Below are 20,807 nucleotides of genomic sequence, written 5' to 3' on the forward strand. Positions count from 1 at the left end.
GCCCGCACAGAGTCTGAGATCTGGCATACGCCTTGCCGTATGTCGTATGCATGAATATAAGGCAATCAACGACAAAAATGGCAAAGCTTATCAAATTCAGGATGATTTTATTATGATATAAAGGCCGTCTGCAGTCTTCACGAGAAATTCTTCAAGCTGGCCATTCAGTTGGTTCATGCAGCAGGAAGGATACCGTACACACCATGGATAAATTTGTAGCCAAACTGGGGACGTTTTCTGCAGAAAACAGTCCACACTAAGTAAGCTCAGAATATGTCATTAAAGCAAGCGAATTTGATAGACCACGTTCACTTCCATGCAGTGACTCTGCTGTGCCAAGCAAGCTAGTTATCTGTAGCTGCGAGAGCAAGTTTACATTTTTAACAGCTAGTAAGTCGTAAGCAACGAAGGTGTGGGGACGCCTTCGTCCCCTGCGTTCACTTTCCCGCACTGCACCCCACTGTTGTTAGCTGCCCCCGAAAAGCACTCCCTTTAGTTTGGTTACTCTAGCTAACAGGGGAGGGCGCTCGCGTCGCAGCGACAGCAGCGCCACGGATGGCGTGTTTGGCCGCTCGCGCGCGGGGGAAGGCTAGGTCTCTTCTCCCTGGGACAGGATAGCGTGTGGACGTTCACGCGCAAAGCTCCGCTCTGTGCCGCGGGCCTCTCGTGGTTGGAACTTACTCCCGCCACCTCGTCCCGTCGGGCCTCGGAGCTTCCCTTTGCCCTAGCGTGGGCGGACGTTCGCTCGTAGCCGTGCAGGTGAGTCGGACATCCTAGATTCCTCAGTGTATTTTGTTGCTAGCTGGCGTTATTGTTGCTATAGCAATAAATGCCTTGTTTGTGTCAGCCAGTGTGTCGTTCCTTTGTTCCCGTAGAGCACGGCCCGCCGTGGTCGGCGTGCGCTCAGTAGCGTACGCGACCACGGGGTGGGGTCCGCGCGGTTTTGAACTGGCTCAGCCGCGCTTAAGCGGGGAATACGTATTTATCCCCCCAATTTTAACCCCACATCTGGCGCCCAACGTGGGGCCTGCTCTTGGAACATTGGACGACAGTCTGCTCGGTTCGAGGAACGCTCTTTGTTCGGACTTGACAAGTGCTAGGCCTAGAGTGAATTTTGATCGCTAGGACCTGCGGCATGCTTTCTTGAGTGCGAGGTGTATTGCGCTGCAGCATGTTTGAACTTTTCGACATGCTCAGCATGTTTTTTTTTTGTGAAGTTTTCTTCCTGGAGTTTCTTCAAGAACCACTTGGTCCGCATCGAGGGAGCGCGAGGCCTAGCGCCCGCGGAGTTGCCGAGCCCGAAGCGAGTGAGTACAGAAGCCGCGTGGGTGGTCCGAGTTTTCTGTATATATTTTCTCGCTGTCTCTTTTTCGACTCTGGGAGTCGCGGCTCTGGGAGCCGGGTGGCCTGGTGCCACGGGTGCCGTTACGAGCTCGCTGGTATTGCAGCTCGGCACCGGGCGTTCCGACACCGTCCGATACGGTGGGCGCCGATCACTCAGCAGCTGCTTCGTGCAGTGAGCGGGGAGGACCACCCCACAACACTGATGTCTCTTCGCGGCTGCGCGCACGAAACCCGTTTCGGGTCTTTCTTTTGTTGGGGGTCGTCGACCTTCACTGTGGCAGTGAGGCCTAAGGCTATTCATAGCTGCCTGCGCCATGTCAAAAGTGACACGACCACCGGACCGTGGTGTTGAGAGGGGGCGCACTTTGCTGGCCGCCTGTTTTTTTTTTAACCTCGCATGAACCGAGCATTCTCGTTCAACTCAAGAAAGGGCTTTGTTCACTCGAACTTTGCGTTGCACAGCCGCCCGACACGTTTTGCTAGCGAGTTGAGCATTGAGCCACCAGGCCTTTGTGTACGCCGTTTCCCCTCCCGTGACCTACGTTAAAGGCATGCGGAGTGTGTTTTGGCAATCTTTCAGATCCAGCGGAGGCACTGCGGCTTGCTGTCCTGTGCACATCGTCTCGCTGCCGCCTGCTGCGACGGAGCGGCCTGTATCCTGTTCGCCGCATCCATCCGGGGCAGCTGTGGCGAGACCAGACAGCAGCCACCTCTGGCTGCTGTTGCCCTGGCGACTACTGTGGAATCTTGGCCTGCGGTGGTCAACCGGCCCTCCTCTTCGCGGGCCTGCGGGCACTTAGTCCGCGGGCCATGCGAGTCGTCCCAGCGGAGACCTTCACGCCGCCTTCGGAATACCGCGGAAGACTGCGTGCACTCTGTCGGCGTGACCTCCGCTGCACGACCTGCCTCAAGTGCATGAAGACCAGGAGACTCCTCCATAGCATGTAACTTGCAGGCGCGTGGGTCTATTTAAGGTTGGGGGGATGTGGGGACGCCTTCGTCCCCTGCGTTCACTTTCCCGCACTGCACCCCACTGTTGTTAGCTGCCCCCGAAAAGCACTCCCTTTAGTTTGGTTACTCTAGCTAACAGGGGAGGGCGCTCGCGTCGCAGCGACAGCAGCGCCACGGATGGCGTGTTTGGCCGCTCGCGCGCGGGGGAAGGCTAGGTCTCTTCTCCCTGGGACAGGATAGCGTGTGGACGTTCACGCGCAAAGCTCCGCTCTGTGCCGCGGGCCTCTCGTGGTTGGAACTTACTCCCGCCACCTCGTCCCGTCGGGCCTCGGAGCTTCCCTTTGCCCTAGCGTGGGCGGACGTTCGCTCGTAGCCGTGCTGGTGAGTCGGACATCCTAGATTCCTCAGTGTATTTTGTTGCTAGCTGGCGTTATTGTTGCTATAGCAATAAATGCCTTGTTTGTGTCAGCCAGTGTGTCGTTCCTTTGTTCCCGTAGAGCACGGCCCGCCGTGGTCGGCGTGCGCTCAGTAGCGTACGCGACCACGGGGTGGGGTCCGCGCGGTTTTGAACTGGCTCAGCCGCGCTTAAGCGGGGAATACGTATTTATCCCCCCAATTTTAACCCCACAAAGGCGAGAATATTTTTTTAAAATGCACACCACTTTGCTTCTACAAAATACACTGCAAAAACCAACGTCCTACTGCAAACAGCTTTATTCGAGTTCATGAGAAATGCGTTTACACAGCAAGACACCACAACTACTCCCACAGGCAGTCGCATCCATGCTGAAGGCCTAAAAGATTGCAGTGTGAGAGTAGGGATCCTTACCAGACAGCTGCAAGCTACACAAGGTACTCTCAGATAAATGTTTGCGGGCTGTGGATTTCCAGAAAAATATTTATTTTTACATTGCCTCGCGAGGCAGTCAGCTGAAATTTGTTCGATAAGATCGAGTATTCATGTCCCCTCATGATTTAAGGCTTTTGATTAAATCGCTTTGGCTAACAGCACAGAGATAAATTTTTTCGACGAACTCTCACCCTGAAAATTTCTATCTATCACTGTACAAGTACACTGCGTGCACAGAGCAAAGAAATAAAGGTATTCATTATGTGAAGGGGGAAACTTGCATAGAGTTCAAACTTACCTGAAGACTGCTGCTGTACGCTGAGGCAGTATACAGCTGCTAGCTTAGGTCGGCCACAGCCACACTGCATGTGCAAGAAAATAAAGGATGAGAGTGAAACTTATAATGCACTTTGTCAACAGTACGGGCAAGAAAATAAAGTATGAGAGAGAAACTTATAATGCACTTTGTCAACAATGCAGCAACGCTACCTCTTTTGAATGTACACTGCCCACAGGGTTCACTGATGAATCACACATCAGGGCACTAACAGCACATTTGATGATCCACAGTTGCACAGCAGTAAGGAAGAGAGGTCTGCTCACAATCCAGGAACATATAGCTCTAGGGGTGCCATATATGGTCCTGCGTTCTGGCTCAGCATTAAGACCAGTGGGCATAAACATGTTTAACAAAGCTATATCAACGCACTACATCACCTCATTGCAGTCAGTGATTGAGAGATAAGTGAAAAATGTGTGACTGAAGTTTGCAAATCTACCACAAGACTTGAGCTTTCCTAACCAATGCCACTACAAAGTGCAAAGTACTGTGCAGTAGATAGTTGGAGCCTTCCATTCGGCAAGCCCAACGAACAAGTTGTTCAGCTGTCGAAGCACACTCAACTTTTACATTACATTTTCAACCAACCTGCGCTTTACACGATGTGGCAAAATTTAGGCATTAATACGTATGATACCGGAGCTTCTTTGCGAGAACTTCGTGTGCAAAAAAACAGTCTTTTCATGTGCGACGGTTTCACATTACATTTGTAGCACAGCCAAGCAACCACAGAACACACAAACCGCACACATCAGCAAAAGTAAAGGCGAAGAAGAGCTCCACGCGGCGAAAAACGAGATGATCCCGTTTTGGGCGTTTTGCCCCAAACGCTAAAAATGAGACGGCGTTTTGCCCCGCCCCCTCATGAAATATCCCGGATAGCAAAGAAGCAAGACAACAATTCTTTTCAAAGCGGGATCGTGGCAGACATGTCAGGTTCTCCATCATACACCATGCCTACGCTAACATCAGTGGTGGAATAGCGATTTCCCTTATGGAGCCTACTCGGTGAGGCACGACCGGGCAAAATCTCGGAGAGGGGACAGAAGGAGAAGGAGCACGGCGAAATAGCTTGATTGCGACAGCTGTATATACGTTATTAATAAGCCTTTTCAAAAAATATTTGCGGCCGCACCGCATCTTGCGCGGACGATGCTTCGCTACCAGAGAGGTAGAAAATATTTTCGACCGCAGTGTGGTCAGCGGCCCTTCAAGGCACGGTTAAGTGTCCAAAATAGCGATGCAACCGTTTGTCTTACAGCGTTCCGTGTGGTCTGTGTGTGTGTGTGTGTGCTTTCACATTTCTCTGCTGAATTTTAGAGCGTTAGATCTCCTTGTCTCGCTTCAAGACTCCGAGTTATGCTGATTCCACGGACAGAATCCAAGATGGCGGCCCCCATAGCAACGACATTTTGTTAGAGGGTTAAGCTCGACATGTTGCGTTTAGGGTCCCAACGTTATGCGTTTTAACGCAAATCGTTACCCAGTGGCAGCCATGATTACCGAGATGGTCACATTAGGGTACAAAATGGGCACCTCAATTCGGAACGTAACTATGTTGATCCTGTATGTGTGTCCCTACCTGGCGGGCGTCAAAGTCGGGCCATTTAGCCACGACATTCGTGCAAAATTCGTGTGCCAATCGCTTGCTGCAGAGTATTCCGGATGACGTCTGAACAGTCAGCGTTTCGTGCAGCACTGCCTTACTGGATAAGTTACATCCTTGCTCACAGCAGAGATTCGAACTGGCGGCCTATGTACCTCCAATTCTACAGCATTCTGAATATTCATATCAACATTGTGGCTCAATCGTTTGTCGCAGTGTGTTCGGGGTAGTCGCACACAATTTGCGATTTCGCGTTCCGGACAGCGTAAACTTACTAATTGAGTTGTAGCCTTGGGAACCCCGGAGATTCGAGCCTGCGACATATGATTGGTCTGTTAACGACGGATCGATGGATCGCTGCCTCAGCATCGGTTCATTTTTGAAGCGAAAAGCTTCACTAGGCTCGTCAACACCGCGCTTCGCGTGGGCCACCCCTGGGCGCCGCCGTGGCGCGCCCTTTCCCTCCTCACCGCCCCCTTCCTTCTCCTCGCCACCGGTTTGCCCTTCGCCGCTGCCACGCGGTCTCCGCCGCAGTCCAATGTTTTTTCGCAAGGCGTTGCGATAACGCGTGATCGGCGGCAGCGGCCGTAGAAGAGGCGCAGACGTTCGCCATGGAACGAAGAAAAGAAAACCCAGAAGGGATAGCGAGGGAGTTGGCTGAAAATCTACGCCACTATCGTGGTGCTCCCAGTGCCTTGTGCGCGAACTGCTACAGCCATGACGTCAAACAAAGAATAAAAGTAGCTTTTCGCTTGTATATCCAGGCTTAACCAGAGCTAAGCCACTGCGAATTTTTTTAAAGGACTAAGTTTGACTAAATTCAAGATTGTCACCCTTTGCACTTACATCAGCACTACGAAGAGGTGACGCCAGTCAGCTCAAGGAGTTCAGATCAGACAAGGCGACGTAAGGAGCCAGGGCTGGCCTCGCCACACATCCAAAGCTCCGATAGCTGCCTGCGAACGCAACAGGTAAGTGTATGGATATCACAAGAAACGTAGCAGAAAAGCCCTCCTTCCACTCCTGGTTAACTTTATGCGTTTAAGTTGAAAAATGTAGCACGATATTATTAAACGCGATTAATTTCAATTCTTCCAACTTTTCTGATCAGTGTTCTGATCCACCATTTTCAAGCCGCGGGAGCGTCACTTGAAGACAAAGCAACAAGGCCGCTCGTTTATTAGGCGTGTTGGCTCGCTTGGAAACTGCAGAGCAGATTACAATTAGAATTACTCCATCTGAAACGTTATTGATTACAGTGGCCAATTAGTGCCAGCAGCAAAGTAACTGAACAAAGACAGAGCAGTCACAGATTACTACTGCGCATTCTTCTTTTAATGCGAAAGCATTACTGGGCTATGTCTGTGGCTTTCTGTCATCAAAATCGTGTCCGCAGCGATTGTGGGAAGGAGGAAGAAGAGGGGTGGTTTCGGTGATGCTTGGGGTGAAGTCTACCAGAAGACTTGGAGAGGAGGATTCACCCTGCGAACGCGTTCTCTTCCCCAGCATCGTTAGGTATGATTAAGACGGGTTACCGCCAGAAACATGGATGGAGTTTTAAAATGCTTGCTTCCGTGCCCACCCTACAATGCATGAGGAATGCTTTTCTTTAGTAGTGCGAATAAAAGCGTAATAGGCTGGAAGTAATAAAACAGGAAAAAAATTACCGAAGACAATGGTTCTAAAGTGTGCTTGGCGGAAGCCTTTTGGTCAACCCACTGTATATGCAATGTTGTACATAGCGCTCCATTCGAATGGCCACAGTGTTCGCTGATATCCCATTGAACTACCCAGAGGTGCTTGTAGTAAACGAGGAACTCTCTGGGTTGTTTCGGAGCCATGCGTCTCACTCACTCGACTACAACGAGACGTCTGGCGAAGGAGCGGCAGTGCAGCTGCCACCGCCGACGCACGCGCGCTCGTTCTGCCGCTACTGTATGCCGTCACGGTTGCTATGCACAGCTGCGCCCCCCACCGGTGCGCCGGTTGCTAAGGGGGTGAGAAGGTTGCGCCACTGCGCGGAGAGGAGGCCCCAGTTGGCACGATTCGAGCGCTCGGACGTACACAGCGAGTATGAGCTGTAAGAAGAAGAAGAGGACGTCTCCGCAGTGCCGCACTTCGTCGTCATCGCTGGTGGTTCGAGCGCGAGTCTCGTGCTGGAGCTGTTTCCTTCGGCTGGTTCTGCCGTCCTGCTACGACCCGACCGCTGCGTGCGTTGGTCGCCGTGACCCCTTAATAAATCCACGGTTCAGAGCCAGTAAAGCATGTCGCCTTAAAAATGGGTGGCTGCTGGTCTCATAATTTCGCTGCGGTGTATGATCGATGTGCATTGTTCGATATTCGCGTCGAAGGTTTCTATGTGAACACCAATGAGCTATCCCGCTAAAAACGAGCTAGCTGCAACACAGCAGCTGTGCGTGCGTACCTGTGCCACTGAATATTTCTGCGCTCCCTCGTTGATGCCAAGAACAATGTACACTGAATGTTCGTGAAAATTAGGTGCTCTGTATTCGGGCTCATTATCCGACTGTACAGCGGAATCCTCACCAGGTTAACTCCGGACGCGTTGCAAGACATTCGTATTCACCTCGACAGTACATAGAGCACTAGCGGCGCTTTCTGAGAATGTGCTCCGCGCAGAAGTGAAATTTTCTTATTTCTGATTAATTTAGCCTCCTTAATATTCTAAAATCGGCGCTCTGTTTTTAAGCTTGCTGGGGAACGCAGATGATGCTTCTTAAAAGAGTGAGCTTAGTAGACGCAGTTGCAATATTTCTGGAGACCCATTTAGCCACTAGCAATGAAACTTTTTTTTCTGAATTGTTAGCGTGTCATGTGCATCTTCTACGCAGAAAAAGATTCCATTATCCCTGCAGCATTAGTTTGTTAGCATCTTGAGTTGCAATTTCTAGAAGTAGTTTCACTTTACAGTACCGTCTCAAACATTCTTCGAGAAAAAATTTTGAATATTGGTAAATTGTATAGTACTGGTACATAAATATTGAAGATAATGGTCCATTCTTCGAATATGTTGCAAAATCATTCTTTTTATAGCTTTTCGATCGCCTGCATAAAGCAGTTAAAACTGACATTGTAAACCAAAGGAGAAAGCTTTTGATGAAAGCAAAAACGTTAATAACAAAAATATTCAAGCGTGCTCACAGGAGATGAGCAGAGATATTGATTGTCACAGTTAAATATTACAATATATCAAAAAACTGCAAAAGCTTTTTCTCATAAAAAATTTGTTTTGTTTATAATATCTTGTTACGATTCTGCAAACGTGTGGAAGAAATAAACCAGTCGTATGTCGCGTTGTTAAACTACCAAAATGGTTTTTTACGGCCTGGATATATTAAATTATTAGGAAAAGTGTTTCTTTTGAATAAAGGAAACGATCGGAGGTATGCACAATTGAATAGCAAGAAAAAAACACCTTCGACGATTAAGGTATTAGTACAGCAAGAAAAGGAGAAAACTGAATGAAAAACAGTTCTGTGTAGCAGTCTTACAAAGGGTTCAGAGGCTGGCTTGGCGCTCGCATTCAGAGCAAGAGCATTGCAAAATTTTTCAGCGGTAGCTCGAATAGTAGACTTTCCCAGCAGAGCAGGTCGCACCCACGTGACAAATGAACCATGTCGACTGCCAGCTTGCACTGTGTTAAAACAAAAGACAAAACACGTAATCCGCCTGACACGAAACCTGCTCCACACTGCAAAGATATCGCACCCTCATGAAAACGGAGACCCCTCCAACAGCTTTCCCCCTGGAGATATTGACAGCTACCGCATGGGATGAAGGTGCACTGAAGGCGATTTTCAGTTCCTCTTTTTATCGTAGCAACTCGGTATGCCCAAGCAGCACAAGTAATCGCCTAGATATCGGAAATCGCAGGTTTAGTATGATCCTTTGTGTAACCGCCTAGATATCGGAAATCGCAGGTTTAGTGTGATCCTTTGTGTAATCGGCCTTTGCGAATATATTCCCAATATTGGTCCAATTAGCTTTACTTCTGCGGATGGCAGCCGAAGGGGCCATTGAACAAACTCAAAGCCAAGATTCCTGCAGCCTGTTAACATCTGTGTGCTCGGAAACGGACCCGCTAAAACGATTGAAACGCTTGTTGTAGAATTGTATTTCGTTCCGAATACCTTTTCCTGTGCAAGCATATCAAAATACCCATCTGAGTCCGCCAAACTTGTTTGGGTAACAAGGAAAGTGTAGTGGTGGTGTCTTAAAATGCTATATTATTTTCTGTCGTTAATATTCCTGGAAACAAGACCACCGGTCACCCTCAAAGCGCTGTTAGCTCTCTGTCTCACCTGCGGCACGTCCTTTGATGGCTGTGGGTCGATACTGAGGGTTCTGACGCCCAGCAGTGCAGGCCACACCCACGTGACAAATGTTCCGTGCCGGCTGCAAACTTGTGCTGCGTTAAAATAAAAAAGACGTTTAATCCGAGTGCGACAAGACCTGCTCAGCCCTAAAGAAAATGGAGACCCCTCGAATAGCTTTCCTTCTGGAGATATTCACAGGAACCGCCTGAGACTTGAAGGTACACTAAAGACGATTTTGAGTTCTCTCTCTTTATCGCAGCAACTCGATACATACAAGCAGCACAGGTAATAAGCCCGATACTGGAATTGCAAAGCGTCTGTACCGGCCTTTGCCAATACATTGCCAATATTGGGCTCATTAAACCGTGCTGCTGGGGTACACGATCCGTGCATTCGCTGAAACTTCGAATTATTACACTTCGTATTGGATTATACTCCGTCTCACAAGATGTTTGCAGCACTACGAAAGGTACAGCTCTCTCGTCCAATCAGGATGGCGCGCACCACATTAGTGTGTTCCTACGCGCCTGTGGCTCGATCCACCTGATGTCCAGGTGGCTTCTTTCTACCTCTAGCAGGTGGCGCGTGATGTCTTTTTATTCTTTTTTTGGTTTGTTTTTGGACAGGCGGACGCCCGTTCCAAAGGGACTAGCCCCACTTTTTTTTTGTCGCAACCTGTTCTCATCATTTCCTCTGTTGTCGCGTCGCAATAAATTTCAGTAATCGTGTCATGTGCATATAAATTTATTTACTCCAGCGTGCCGAGGCAGCCGAATGTCGATGGTGGCGAAATGCAAAACAAGCCCATGTGCTGCGCGAGAGGCAACGCACGTTAAACGGGCTCGATCATCTCATCGTCCTCATAACAACTGAAATAAAATATGCCTACCCTGGCGTCGCAGCTCCGCTATCTGGCACAGGTACCGGCGGCGACACTGCACAATGTGCGTCGCCTCGATTAACATCGCATTCCGATAGCGCTTCTTGTATCGGAAGCCAAGTTTCTTCAACATCCTCTGCATTGTCGCTGCGGACACGGTCGGTAGCGTTTCGTCCTCTTCGAAATGCGCAACCACCTTCGCGATAGTTGGAATTTCCCCTCTCTGGAAAAAGGTGTGTACCACCCTTCGCAACACGCTCAGGACAAAATCGTCCAGTTTCTTCGTCCGCTCGCGGCCTCTTCCGCCAGAACGCTTCTTCGGTGACAACACTCGGCCCGCGTTCAACGTCTCCGTTGTCCACTTGTAAAGCGTTCGCTCGCTCATCTGCGTGAGTTTTGCCGTCCTCTTGATGAGCGCATTTGTACTCCAACTGCCCCCGCACTCGACGCGAAGCGCTTCAAGAACATTTAAAGCCACCTGCTTCGCCTGCTTGGGGAAACAGCGCACTGTCGGTGTAGAGCACACAGGTAACACAACAGACTCGACCGACGCCATGTTGGAAAGTGGCGACGCATCACTACCTCGCAGCAGGCCTCCGCAGAGCTGTGTCCGTACGGGCTTTGTCTGGTAATTTCACCAGTGATTGAAACGCTCCCTACCATTTAAATACACCAGTCCAAATCATGTTTTTAGTTGCAATGCTTATTGTTTTGATTAATAGTCATACACTCCTCAAATATTTGAGGGACTATTTTCAGCGTTTCTGCAGCCCTGATTGGACAAGAAAGCTCTACCTTCCGTAGTGCTGCAAACATCTTGTGAGACGAAGTATAAGTGCCACAACTTTTATTTTACCAACAGTTTCGGGAATGGTATTCCCTTCGTCAGGGCAGGCTTACAATGAATCCGTTTCCTGATTCATTGTAAGCCTGCCCTGACGAAGGGAATACCATTCCCGAAACTGTTGGCAAAATAAACGTTAAAACAACAGTCGCGTTTGTCGTAATACTGTACCTATATAAATATATATACATATATATATATATTGTAGCGAAGCGTACGTCGGGACGGAACGGTGGCTCCGCCGCATCGAAGAAGGGAACCAGCAGGCGTCGATTAGATGCATTGGTCAACTTAATTTATTGAAGATAGATGCGAATCACTGGTTAAACTTGGAAACTGAGACAAAAATATAAGAGGTCACATAGTAAAACAGTCAGTCATACCCCGGGGCGTGCAGCATCTTTGGAGCGGAGGTCCCGAGCAGCAGCCGGGAGGCAGCCGTTCCTCTCCCGAGTCCCTCTTCGCGCCAAAAACCCGCTCTTAAATGCGTTTGCCCAGGATTCTGGGGACACTTTTAGTAGCCAATCGGAAATGCTGTTGTCGGAGCCAATGACATGGATTTCTTTAAAACAGAGCAGCCAATAGCACGCCGGTGCCCACGAGGCTGTTTACTCGAGAGCACCGCGTAAAATTCCCCGAAGACGTGCGCATTTCCACTCGGCACACAGATACAAACACACAAAACGACACCCGAAACACAGGGAACGCAAACCTCGCAGTCGGTGCACCACGCGACCCGCCGTCCGCGCCTTCAGCCCTCGCGGCTCGTCTCCGGCATATCTGGTCCGCCGGGCAGTGTGCCGCCCGAGGCAATCACTTCGCGCGACTCTCCTGCAAACCACAGGGGGTCCGCGCGCCCGCTCTGGTGGCCCGGACGCGGCCGTGGGCGACCTCTTCCCCTCGCAGTTTACTGCGTTTTACTCTAACTAAACATTCACACAAGGCCGGGGAGGAGACGCACAATGCCTGCTTACAAAGAGCCCCAGAGAAAACGGCTCTGCCAAATGTCGGAGTGTGAGCCCCTCTAATGGCTCCCCGCACAGCAGGGAGCACACGGACAGCAACAGTCGCACGGCGGGGAGAACACATTCAGCTTGTAGAGAAACTGGCGCGCGAAACCAGCGAAGCTCGCTACGCGACACCTCCCTCCTACGAAAAAGAGTGTCCCACTCGTTTACAAGAATCGAATACAAAGGAAAGGCGTGCACACTTGATACAAGGCAATAAAATAAAATCCGCCAGACAGTAACGCGCAACAGGACTAAACTTAATACATCGGCTATTCTAAACAAGGCATGGAAAAACGAACGCGTAAATTACTTAGATAAGCATGATACAGGCAGGACGCAGAAACATACAGATTTAACAATGCAATCGAAAACTTTACATTGCACTCTCAAAATGTCCGTATGTACAGATTGGCACAAAACACAAGTTGTCTGTGGGAAGGGGCAGTCCAACAGTTACTTTAGTTTGTTCCTTCATCTGCACTGTAGTACTCCTCGGTGTCACTTTCACACCCATGCGTCTTGACCACTTTGGGCTCGGTGTGAGCCCCCGCACGGCCACAATCAGGGGACGACCGGCTGTAAGAGTACACCTCAGTCGCACTGTCATCCGACGTTTCGTGATCGCTGGGTCGCACTGTAGGGGACACTGCGCGTTTTGGTTTTCCAGGTACATCAACATTGCGCGCGAACTCACGACAACCATTTCCACATTCACTGTCTAGTGACTCGTCGTCGGCGTCCTCTTCTGAATCCAGACGAGTGTGGCAGCGCTTCAGACGGCCGACGTTGACGACATCTCGCTTGCGACCGGTGCGATTGACGACCTCCCATTTGTTCTCTGCTACTTGGCGAAGTAGACGGAACGGCCCGTGGTACCGGTGGAGCAGTTTGGTGGTCTTCCCTTTCGACCGAGAAGGCGTCCATACGTACACGAGGTCTCCCGGATAGAAAACATTACGTCGCCTCGAGTTGTATGCCTTTTTGTTCTTCTGCTGCCGCTGCTTCCCGCGCTGAGCGACTACTTCGCACGCCTGGTGAAGCCGCTCTGTCGGAGGTATAGGCTGGAGGAACAACTCGATCGGCTTGTCAGGTGGGGCTTTCTGAGTCTGGCAGTCAGGGCAAGAGAGCACGCAGTTCGTCACCTGTGCGAACATCTTAGGCCAGAAGTAGCGCTTACGTATTTTCTCCCAGGCGCGCTTGACTCCGAAGTGGCCCGCTGTGAGATCATCGTGGCAGCTTCTTATTATTTCAGCTCGTAAGCTTTTTGGAATGACCATTGCGTCGCAGTCTTCCTCGAATCCATTCGCCCTCCTGTGCAACACACCTTCGATTATTCGAAAACACCGTGCCGTTCTTCTCAGTGTTCTGACAACGGGTGAATCCGGGTTCTCGAGGTGTTGGATCATCTCCTTCATCCAAGGGTCTTCCCTCTGCTTCCTACCTATATCCACGCGACCCAGCACAAGCAGCGGTGCAAAGTTTTCTTCACTAACCGGTGCCGGTTCATGTGGCAGGCGAGAAAGAGTGTCGGCATTTGAATTCTTCACACCAGGGCGGTGTTTCAGCGTCATGTCGAACTCCTGTAATAGCAGGGACCATCTCATGAGGCGTCCGTTCAGATTCTTGACATTCATCAGCCATGAGAGGCTGGCTTGATCGGTGACCACGGTGAATTGGCTTCCAAAAATGTACGGGCGGAACTGCTTGCAGGCATACACGACAGCCAGGCATTCCTTTTCTGTTGTGCTGTAGTTGGTCTCTGCCTTGTTAAGGTGACGGCTGGCGTACGCGACGACATGCTCTCGACCGTCTTCCCTCTGTACCAGCACGGCACCAATGCAGTAGTCGCAGGCATCGGTATGAATTTCGACCGGCTTGCCGGGCTCGAATTGACGTAAAGCTGGCGATGTAGTCAGCTTTTCTTTGAGCGCTTGCATTGCCGCCTCGCAGGCCGCATCCCACTCAAACGGAACATTCTTTCTGGTCAAGTTAGTCAAAGGCCGGCAAATTAGAGCAAAGTCTTTGATGAAGCGTCTATAATAATTGCAGATTCGCAGGAAACTCTGAACTCCTTTCTTGTTTTTCGGGGCTGGGAGCTTTTCGATCGCGGCTATTTTCTCCGGATTTGGTCTAATGTTGTCGGAGCCGGTGTCAATCAAGTGGGTGGTCTTCGAGTTGTTAATCTCGACTGGGACTGTGAGAAGCTGTTTCTCATTCATCACACATACTGACCGACTGGGCTGACCACCTAGGCCCGGCCGTTCCCGTTTCCCGAACTGGGGGCTCGATCGGCGCGCACACTTCTTTGCTCGCGGTCTTCGTCTCTCCATCGCTGGCGACAGTTACGAGCTATGTGGCCGCTTCGGTTGCAGTAGTTGCACCGTGGTCGTCCGTCGTCGGCACGCGACGTACTTGGGGGCCACGCGGCACGGGAACGAGAGAGTTCTTCCTCGATCCTCGTTAACCGCGCTGATAACGACTCAAGGGAGGCGGTAATTGACTCAAATTTCCTCTCACCTGCGTCCGCTTGTTGTTGCCCGTGGGATGTTGCCGTGAAGGTGGGCAGCATGTGAGGCTCTCCGGAGACGGCGTGTGCTGCAGGTGTGGCCAATCCCCAAGCGTTATGCTCGGTTGTCAGGTAGGCGGCGTTGGCTTGGGTCGGCAGTCCTCGAGCAGCGAGTCCCATCAGCGAAGCTTGGCTGAGGCGCTGCAGTGTCTGCAAAAAATCTGCGCATGTGCTCGGGTTGGCGATTATCATCTTCTCCATGGTCGCCGGTTGGAGGCCCCGCAGCAAATGACGCAGTCGATCCACTTCTGGCATCTTGGCGTCCACCCTCGCACACAGCTGCAGAACGTCATAAAAATACTGCTCCGGAGACTCTGACGGCAGCTGCACTCGATTTTGCAGGCGTAAGTAGGCGATTTCCGCAGCATGGCGGCTGCTGAAACAAGTCTTGAGCTTCGCCGACCACTCTATCCATGAACTTGAGGCCCCAATCAGTAATTGCGTCGTATGCCATTTTTTCGCATCGCCGTCCAATGAAAGATAAAGGCATTTCACCTTTGTGGTGTCGTCCCATGAGTTGAGCGAAGCGACGTGCTCGTAACAGGTTAGCCACTCCGCCACTGACTCCTCCGGGGTTCCCCTGAACACAGGCGGGGCGATAAAGGGTCTCGGTTGTGGGCTCGTCATCGTAGCGAAGTCCGCGGGCGTCCGGCTTTGGTCACTTCTCAGATTGGGGTGCAATTCGAGTAGAGCGGGGTCTTCGATACCCCGCAACCTCCACCACTTGTAACGAAGCGTACGTCGGGACGGAACGGTGGCTCCGCCGCATCGAAGAAGGGAACCAGCAGGCGTCGATTAGATGCATTGGTCAACTTAATTTATTGAAGATAGATGCGAATCACTGGTTAAACTTGGAAACTGAGACAAAAATATAAGAGGTCACATAGTAAAACAGTCAGTCATACCCCGGGGCGTGCAGCATCTTTGGAGCGGAGGTCCCGAGCAGCAGCCGGGAGGCAGCCGTTCCTCTCCCGAGTCCCTCTTCGCGCCAAAAACCCGCTCTTAAATGCGTTTGCCCAGGATTCTGGGGACACTTTTAGTAGCCAATCGGAAATGCTGTTGTCGGAGCCAATGACATGGATTTCTTTAAAACAGAGCAGCCAATAGCACGCCGGTGCCCACGAGGCTGTTTACTCGAGAGCACCGCGTAAAATTCCCCGAAGACGTGCGCATTTCCACTCGGCACACAGATACAAACACACAAAACGACACCCGAAACACAGGGAACGCAAACCTCGCAGTCGGTGCACCACGCGACCCGCCGTCCGCGCCTTCAGCCCTCGCGGCTCGTCTCCGGCATATCTGGTCCGCCGGGCAGTGTGCCGCCCGAGGCAATCACTTCGCGCGACTCTCCTGCAAACCACAGGGGGTCCGCGCGCCCGCTCTGGTGGCCCGGACGCGGCCGTGGGCGACCTCTTCCCCTCGCAGTTTACTGCGTTTTACTCTAACTAAACATTCACACAAGGCCGGGGAGGAGACGCACAATGCCTGCTTACAAAGAGCCCCAGAGAAAACGGCTCTGCCAAATGTCGGAGTGTGAGCCCCTCTAATGGCTCCCCGCACAGCAGGGAGCACACGGACAGCAACAGTCGCACGGCGGGGAGAACACATTCAGCTTGTAGAGAAACTGGCGCGCGAAACCAGCGAAGCTCGCTACGCGACAATATATATATATATATATATATATATATATATATATATATATATATATATATATATATAGTAGTTGCAGGAAGTCTTGACGTTCAATGGGCCAGGAAGACTTGTAGAAGAAGGGGTCACAACCTTGCAATTATCTTAATTTAATACCGACAGTTTCGGACGGAGGACCGTCCTTCCTCAGGGTATACACAAGAATGAACACAATTTCTCATTTTGTACGCAGCGTGCGCAAAGGGTGAGGTGAAACCACTCTCTCTCCCGTTAGTGGAAAGGGACGCAAAGTCAGTATAAGACGCAAGTGCTCCAGTCCATTTAGGGGGAAGAGGGTGACGGTTGCGAAGGACAGGGAAGGGGAAAAACACATATGTGCACAAAAATATAAAAATAAAGGAAGCAAAAGTAACATTAAAAAATAAAAATAAATATAGGAAGGCAACGGCGGAGGCTTGGGTAACGAAGCTATAGAAATAGATAGGGAGGGAACTAGTTGCTTCTCAGAAGGAATGTTTCGAGAGAAGCTCCCTTCGGTGTGGGCGGTGAACCCAGCAGAATTGACACAAACAATATTCTAACAAGGAAAGTACAAAGCAAAACCACAAATAAAACAAAAAAAGAAACACAAAAAGAAGAAAGAAACAAGGGCACGCATGCATGTGTACAGTGTATAACATCACAGAACGGACCGCTCCCCAGCGGTGCAGGTGTTTTGGACCGTTGTAACGTGAGTTACGAGTCAGCCACAACATTTAGAGCTGTTTAAGACAAGCCCATTATCGCCACGGCGGAAGCGCGGCGCCGCGGTCGAGGGAGGCAGGGCGGCCGGCCAGACGCCGTGCGGGAACCCGATCCCGCAGCCGAGTGCCGCGGCGTCCGACCCACAGTAGGCCATTCCCTTCGTGCTTTTCGTCGCGAAGGCATTCGAGTACAGACTGGTTTTTCAAAAGAAGGGGCCGAAAGGACGGGTGAGAAGGAACCTAAAGAGTAAATACGTTCAGAAAAAAAAATTAAGAAAAGTAAGAATGGGGACGTGGGACCCCGCAGAGTGCAGGCTTCATGGAAGAGGAGGGATTCCAGACGCTCAAATTGTTCTAGCTAGTTAGGCTTTTGAGGAAGGTAAAACTGCCCAAGTTTTCATTAATTCCATGTGTTAGTGTCCGAAATTTGTGTATGAAATACGACTCACTTTGTTCTCTTTGGCGACTTGTTTGGAAACCCGATTGGAGAAGGATGACGTGAATGTTTTCGAATGCATGCTGGGGCAGGCACAGGTGCTTAGAAAAAGGAAGATTTGGCAGCGCGTGAGTATGGGCCTTGTGGTTGTTAAAACGCAACCTGAACGGTGTTTCCGTTTGACCGATGTATTCCATGCCACACACACTGCAGTGTAGCATATACACTACGTTCGCGCTGTCGCAATTCAGGGCTTCCCTAATCCTGAAGGTGAAATCGGAGAATGTTCCTTTAGCGATGGTTGTAGTCTGCATATGACTGCAAACCTTGCAACGTGGCTTAAGGCACGGTTGACATCCAGGACTCGGGTTGGAGTTGGGCGTTGTTTTGGACTTAACTAAAATGTCCCTCAGGTTCCTACTGCGCCGGTATACTGCTCTGGTGGTTGTTTAAAAATGAGAGACAAGTGACTGCTTTGCTGGATAATATTAAAATGTTTTGATAGGATACTATTAACACGTGGAATGTTAGATGAATGCGGGAGAATAAGGTTGCTTGGCCTTTCACTATCCCGCGATTGTGGGGAATTTATTATTTTATTCCTGTCTAAACCACGAGCTTTCAGGATAGCGTCATCGACGATGGACGCTGGATATTCCTTAAGTAAAAGATTTGTTTTTAGCTGCTCAGCATGGCGGTCAAAGTCTTCGAGCTCAGTGCAAATCCGTCGGTATCTGTGAGCCTGTGAGTAGGGTATGCCAGTCTTGCAGTGCCGTGGGTGGCTGCTCTTAAAATGTAGGTACTGCTGGCGGTCAGTGGGTTTTTTGTAGAGAGTTGTCCTAAGCACGCTGCCTTTTTTCTCTATTTGAACGTCCAAAAAGTTTATAAATTTTGTGGAGATGCTGTGGGTGAACGATATGGAAGGATGAAATGCGTTATACCTCGCTATGAATGCCAAGAGGCTGGCTTCGTCGTGCTGCCAAATGAAAAAAATATCGTCCAGGAAACGTTTATAAAGGAGTGGTTTCAAGGACTGAGTGTCAAGGAATTCTGTTTCCAGTGCTGCCATGAATAAGTTAGCGTAGGCCGGAGCCATCTTTGTTCCCATCGCCGTGCCGTTGACCTGAAGATAGTGTCTTCCCTCAAATTCAAAGTTGTTGTAGTTCAGTACTAAGCCTAGGATTGCAGAAAGAGTTTCCTCATCAAGATGAACGGGGGGATCTGTCCTCAAGTATGCATCCACTGTCGCGCGTATGCCCTCTGGGTGGGGGATATTTGTATATAAAGATGTCACATCCATTGTAACCAAGAAGCTTCGGTTGGGAATTTTGAGGTTAGATATCACTCTGAGAAAGTGATTTGTGTCCTTAATGTAGGCCGGGATAGTTGGTATAATGTCCTTCAAAAGGAAGTCGAGGACGCTAGATATTTTTTCGGTGAGTGTGCCGTTGCTTGACACAATGGGACGCCCCGGACGGTTGGGTTTGTGTATTTTCGGGAGTAGGTAGAACCGTCCAGGGACTGGTCTGACTGGAGTCATTGCTTTAAGAATTTCCCCGGATATCTTTTGATCTTGATGAAGTGATTTTAACTTATTGTTAATTTCGATTTCTAATTGACCTGTGGGATCACTGGTTAGCTCCGTGTAAAATTGTTCGTTTTCCAATTGCCGGAATCCTTCTGTTATGTGTTCGGACTTGTCCATAACAACAGCACCGCCTTTGTCCGCCGGCTTGATGACAATGTCAGATCGCTGATTTAAAGAGTCGAGGGCCCGCCGTTCCTCGGATGAGAGGTTGTTCGGGACGTTTTTTGATTTTGATTTTGAATATGAGGCGATGATATCCTTTTGAACGGCGGCGATGTACATATCTAGATGTTTATCTCTGTGTTCGTTTGGAGTCCATGATTGGTTTGATGTCCCGGGTATGTTGATTTCACGGTTGCTTTCGCGGTTTCGGAAGTACTCGCGCAGGCGTAGATTCCTTGCAAAGTTATCCAGATCCTGATATAATTGGAATTCGTTGAATTTTCCCGTTGTCGGGCAGAAAGTTAAACCCTTGGAGAGCAACTTTCGTTCCGAAGGAGAGAGTGGATGGCTCGATACGTTCACAACGTTGTCAGCCTCGATGGAAGACCGGCTAGTATTAGGTTGCTCAGGGCCTAGCGTGCTTTTAGTAGAAGGCGGAATTGGTGAACGTGGCGCCGGGGTCACACCGTCTCGCCGGAGTTTGCTAAATTTCTGCATATTTGTGTCTTTTTTCTTTCGTTCTTCGAATTCTTTTAGCTGAGTTATTTCTCTCGGCGTAAGGTCCGGTTCACGACGTAAGGATTGCTCGACATGCTCGAATTCGAGAGCTTTTCGTTGGCTGTGCCGTATAATTAGGTCCACAAGACGTAATGAACTGTCATGTAGAATCTGTTTCCATTCCGCGTCCTCATCTGCGTTAAGGGTTGTCATCGCCGGGGTAAGCTGCAGTGGCAAACCTCTTGGTATGGCTTCCGATTCTGGATAGCTAGTTAGAGTGGTCGCGTGGGATTCATATCTAATTCGTTTTTCGATAGTTTTCCGGATTTTTAGAAATGACGGTGAGTGAGTTTCTGGGCAGCGGGCCGTACCTGTGGCGGCAGCAAGTCAGTCGCTGCGCTGCGTTGGGTTGTGTCGTGCCGCCTCGGTGCAGGCTTGTTAAGGGTGACGAGACAAGCCTGCTCGAAAAACGAATTAGATATGAATCCCACGCGACCACTCTAACTAGCTATTCAGAATCGGAAGCCATACCAAGAGGTTTGCCACTGCAGCTTACCCCGGCGATGACAACCCTTAACGCAGATGAGGACGCGGAATGGAAACAGATTCTACATGACAGTTCATTACGTCTTGTGGACCTAATTATACGGCACAGCCAACGAAAAGCTCTCGAATTCGAGCATGTCGAGCAATCCTTACGTCGTGAACCGGACCTTACGCCGAGAGAAATAACTCAGCTAAAAGAATTCGAAGAACGAAAGAAAAAAGACACAAATATGCAGAAATTTAGCAAACTCCGGCGAGACGGTGTGACCCCGGCGCCACGTTCACCAATTCCGCCTTCTACTAAAAGCACGCTAGGCCCTGAGCAACCTAATACTAGCCGGTCTTCCATCGAGGCTGACAACGTTGTGAACGTATCGAGCCATCCACTCTCTCCTTCGGAACGAAAGTTGCTCTCCAAGGGTTTAACTTTCTGCCCGACAACGGGAAAATTCA

At 50.1% G+C, this 20,807-nt stretch overlaps 1 protein-coding gene and 1 long non-coding RNA gene across 2 annotated transcripts in view; both read right to left on the reverse strand.

Annotated features, from left to right (window-relative positions):
* The window catches only part of LOC149347599 (uncharacterized), a 165,119-nt gene that overhangs the window by 43,694 nt on the left and 100,618 nt on the right, over positions 1 to 20,807 (reverse strand). The window lies entirely within an intron of this gene.
* On the reverse strand, positions 81 to 5,436 carry LOC149347602 (uncharacterized). The gene is made up of 3 exons (XR_016292159.1): positions 3,444 to 5,436; positions 304 to 358; positions 81 to 237 (listed from the first exon to the last, which is right to left on the reverse strand). It is a non-coding gene; the product is annotated as an uncharacterized LOC149347602 (long non-coding RNA).

Source organism: Amblyomma mixtum, chromosome 4 (assembly GCF_055824585.1).
Source record: "Amblyomma mixtum isolate Tamu chromosome 4, ASM5582458v1, whole genome shotgun sequence".
Taxonomy (NCBI): Eukaryota; Metazoa; Arthropoda; class Arachnida; order Ixodida; family Ixodidae; genus Amblyomma; species Amblyomma mixtum.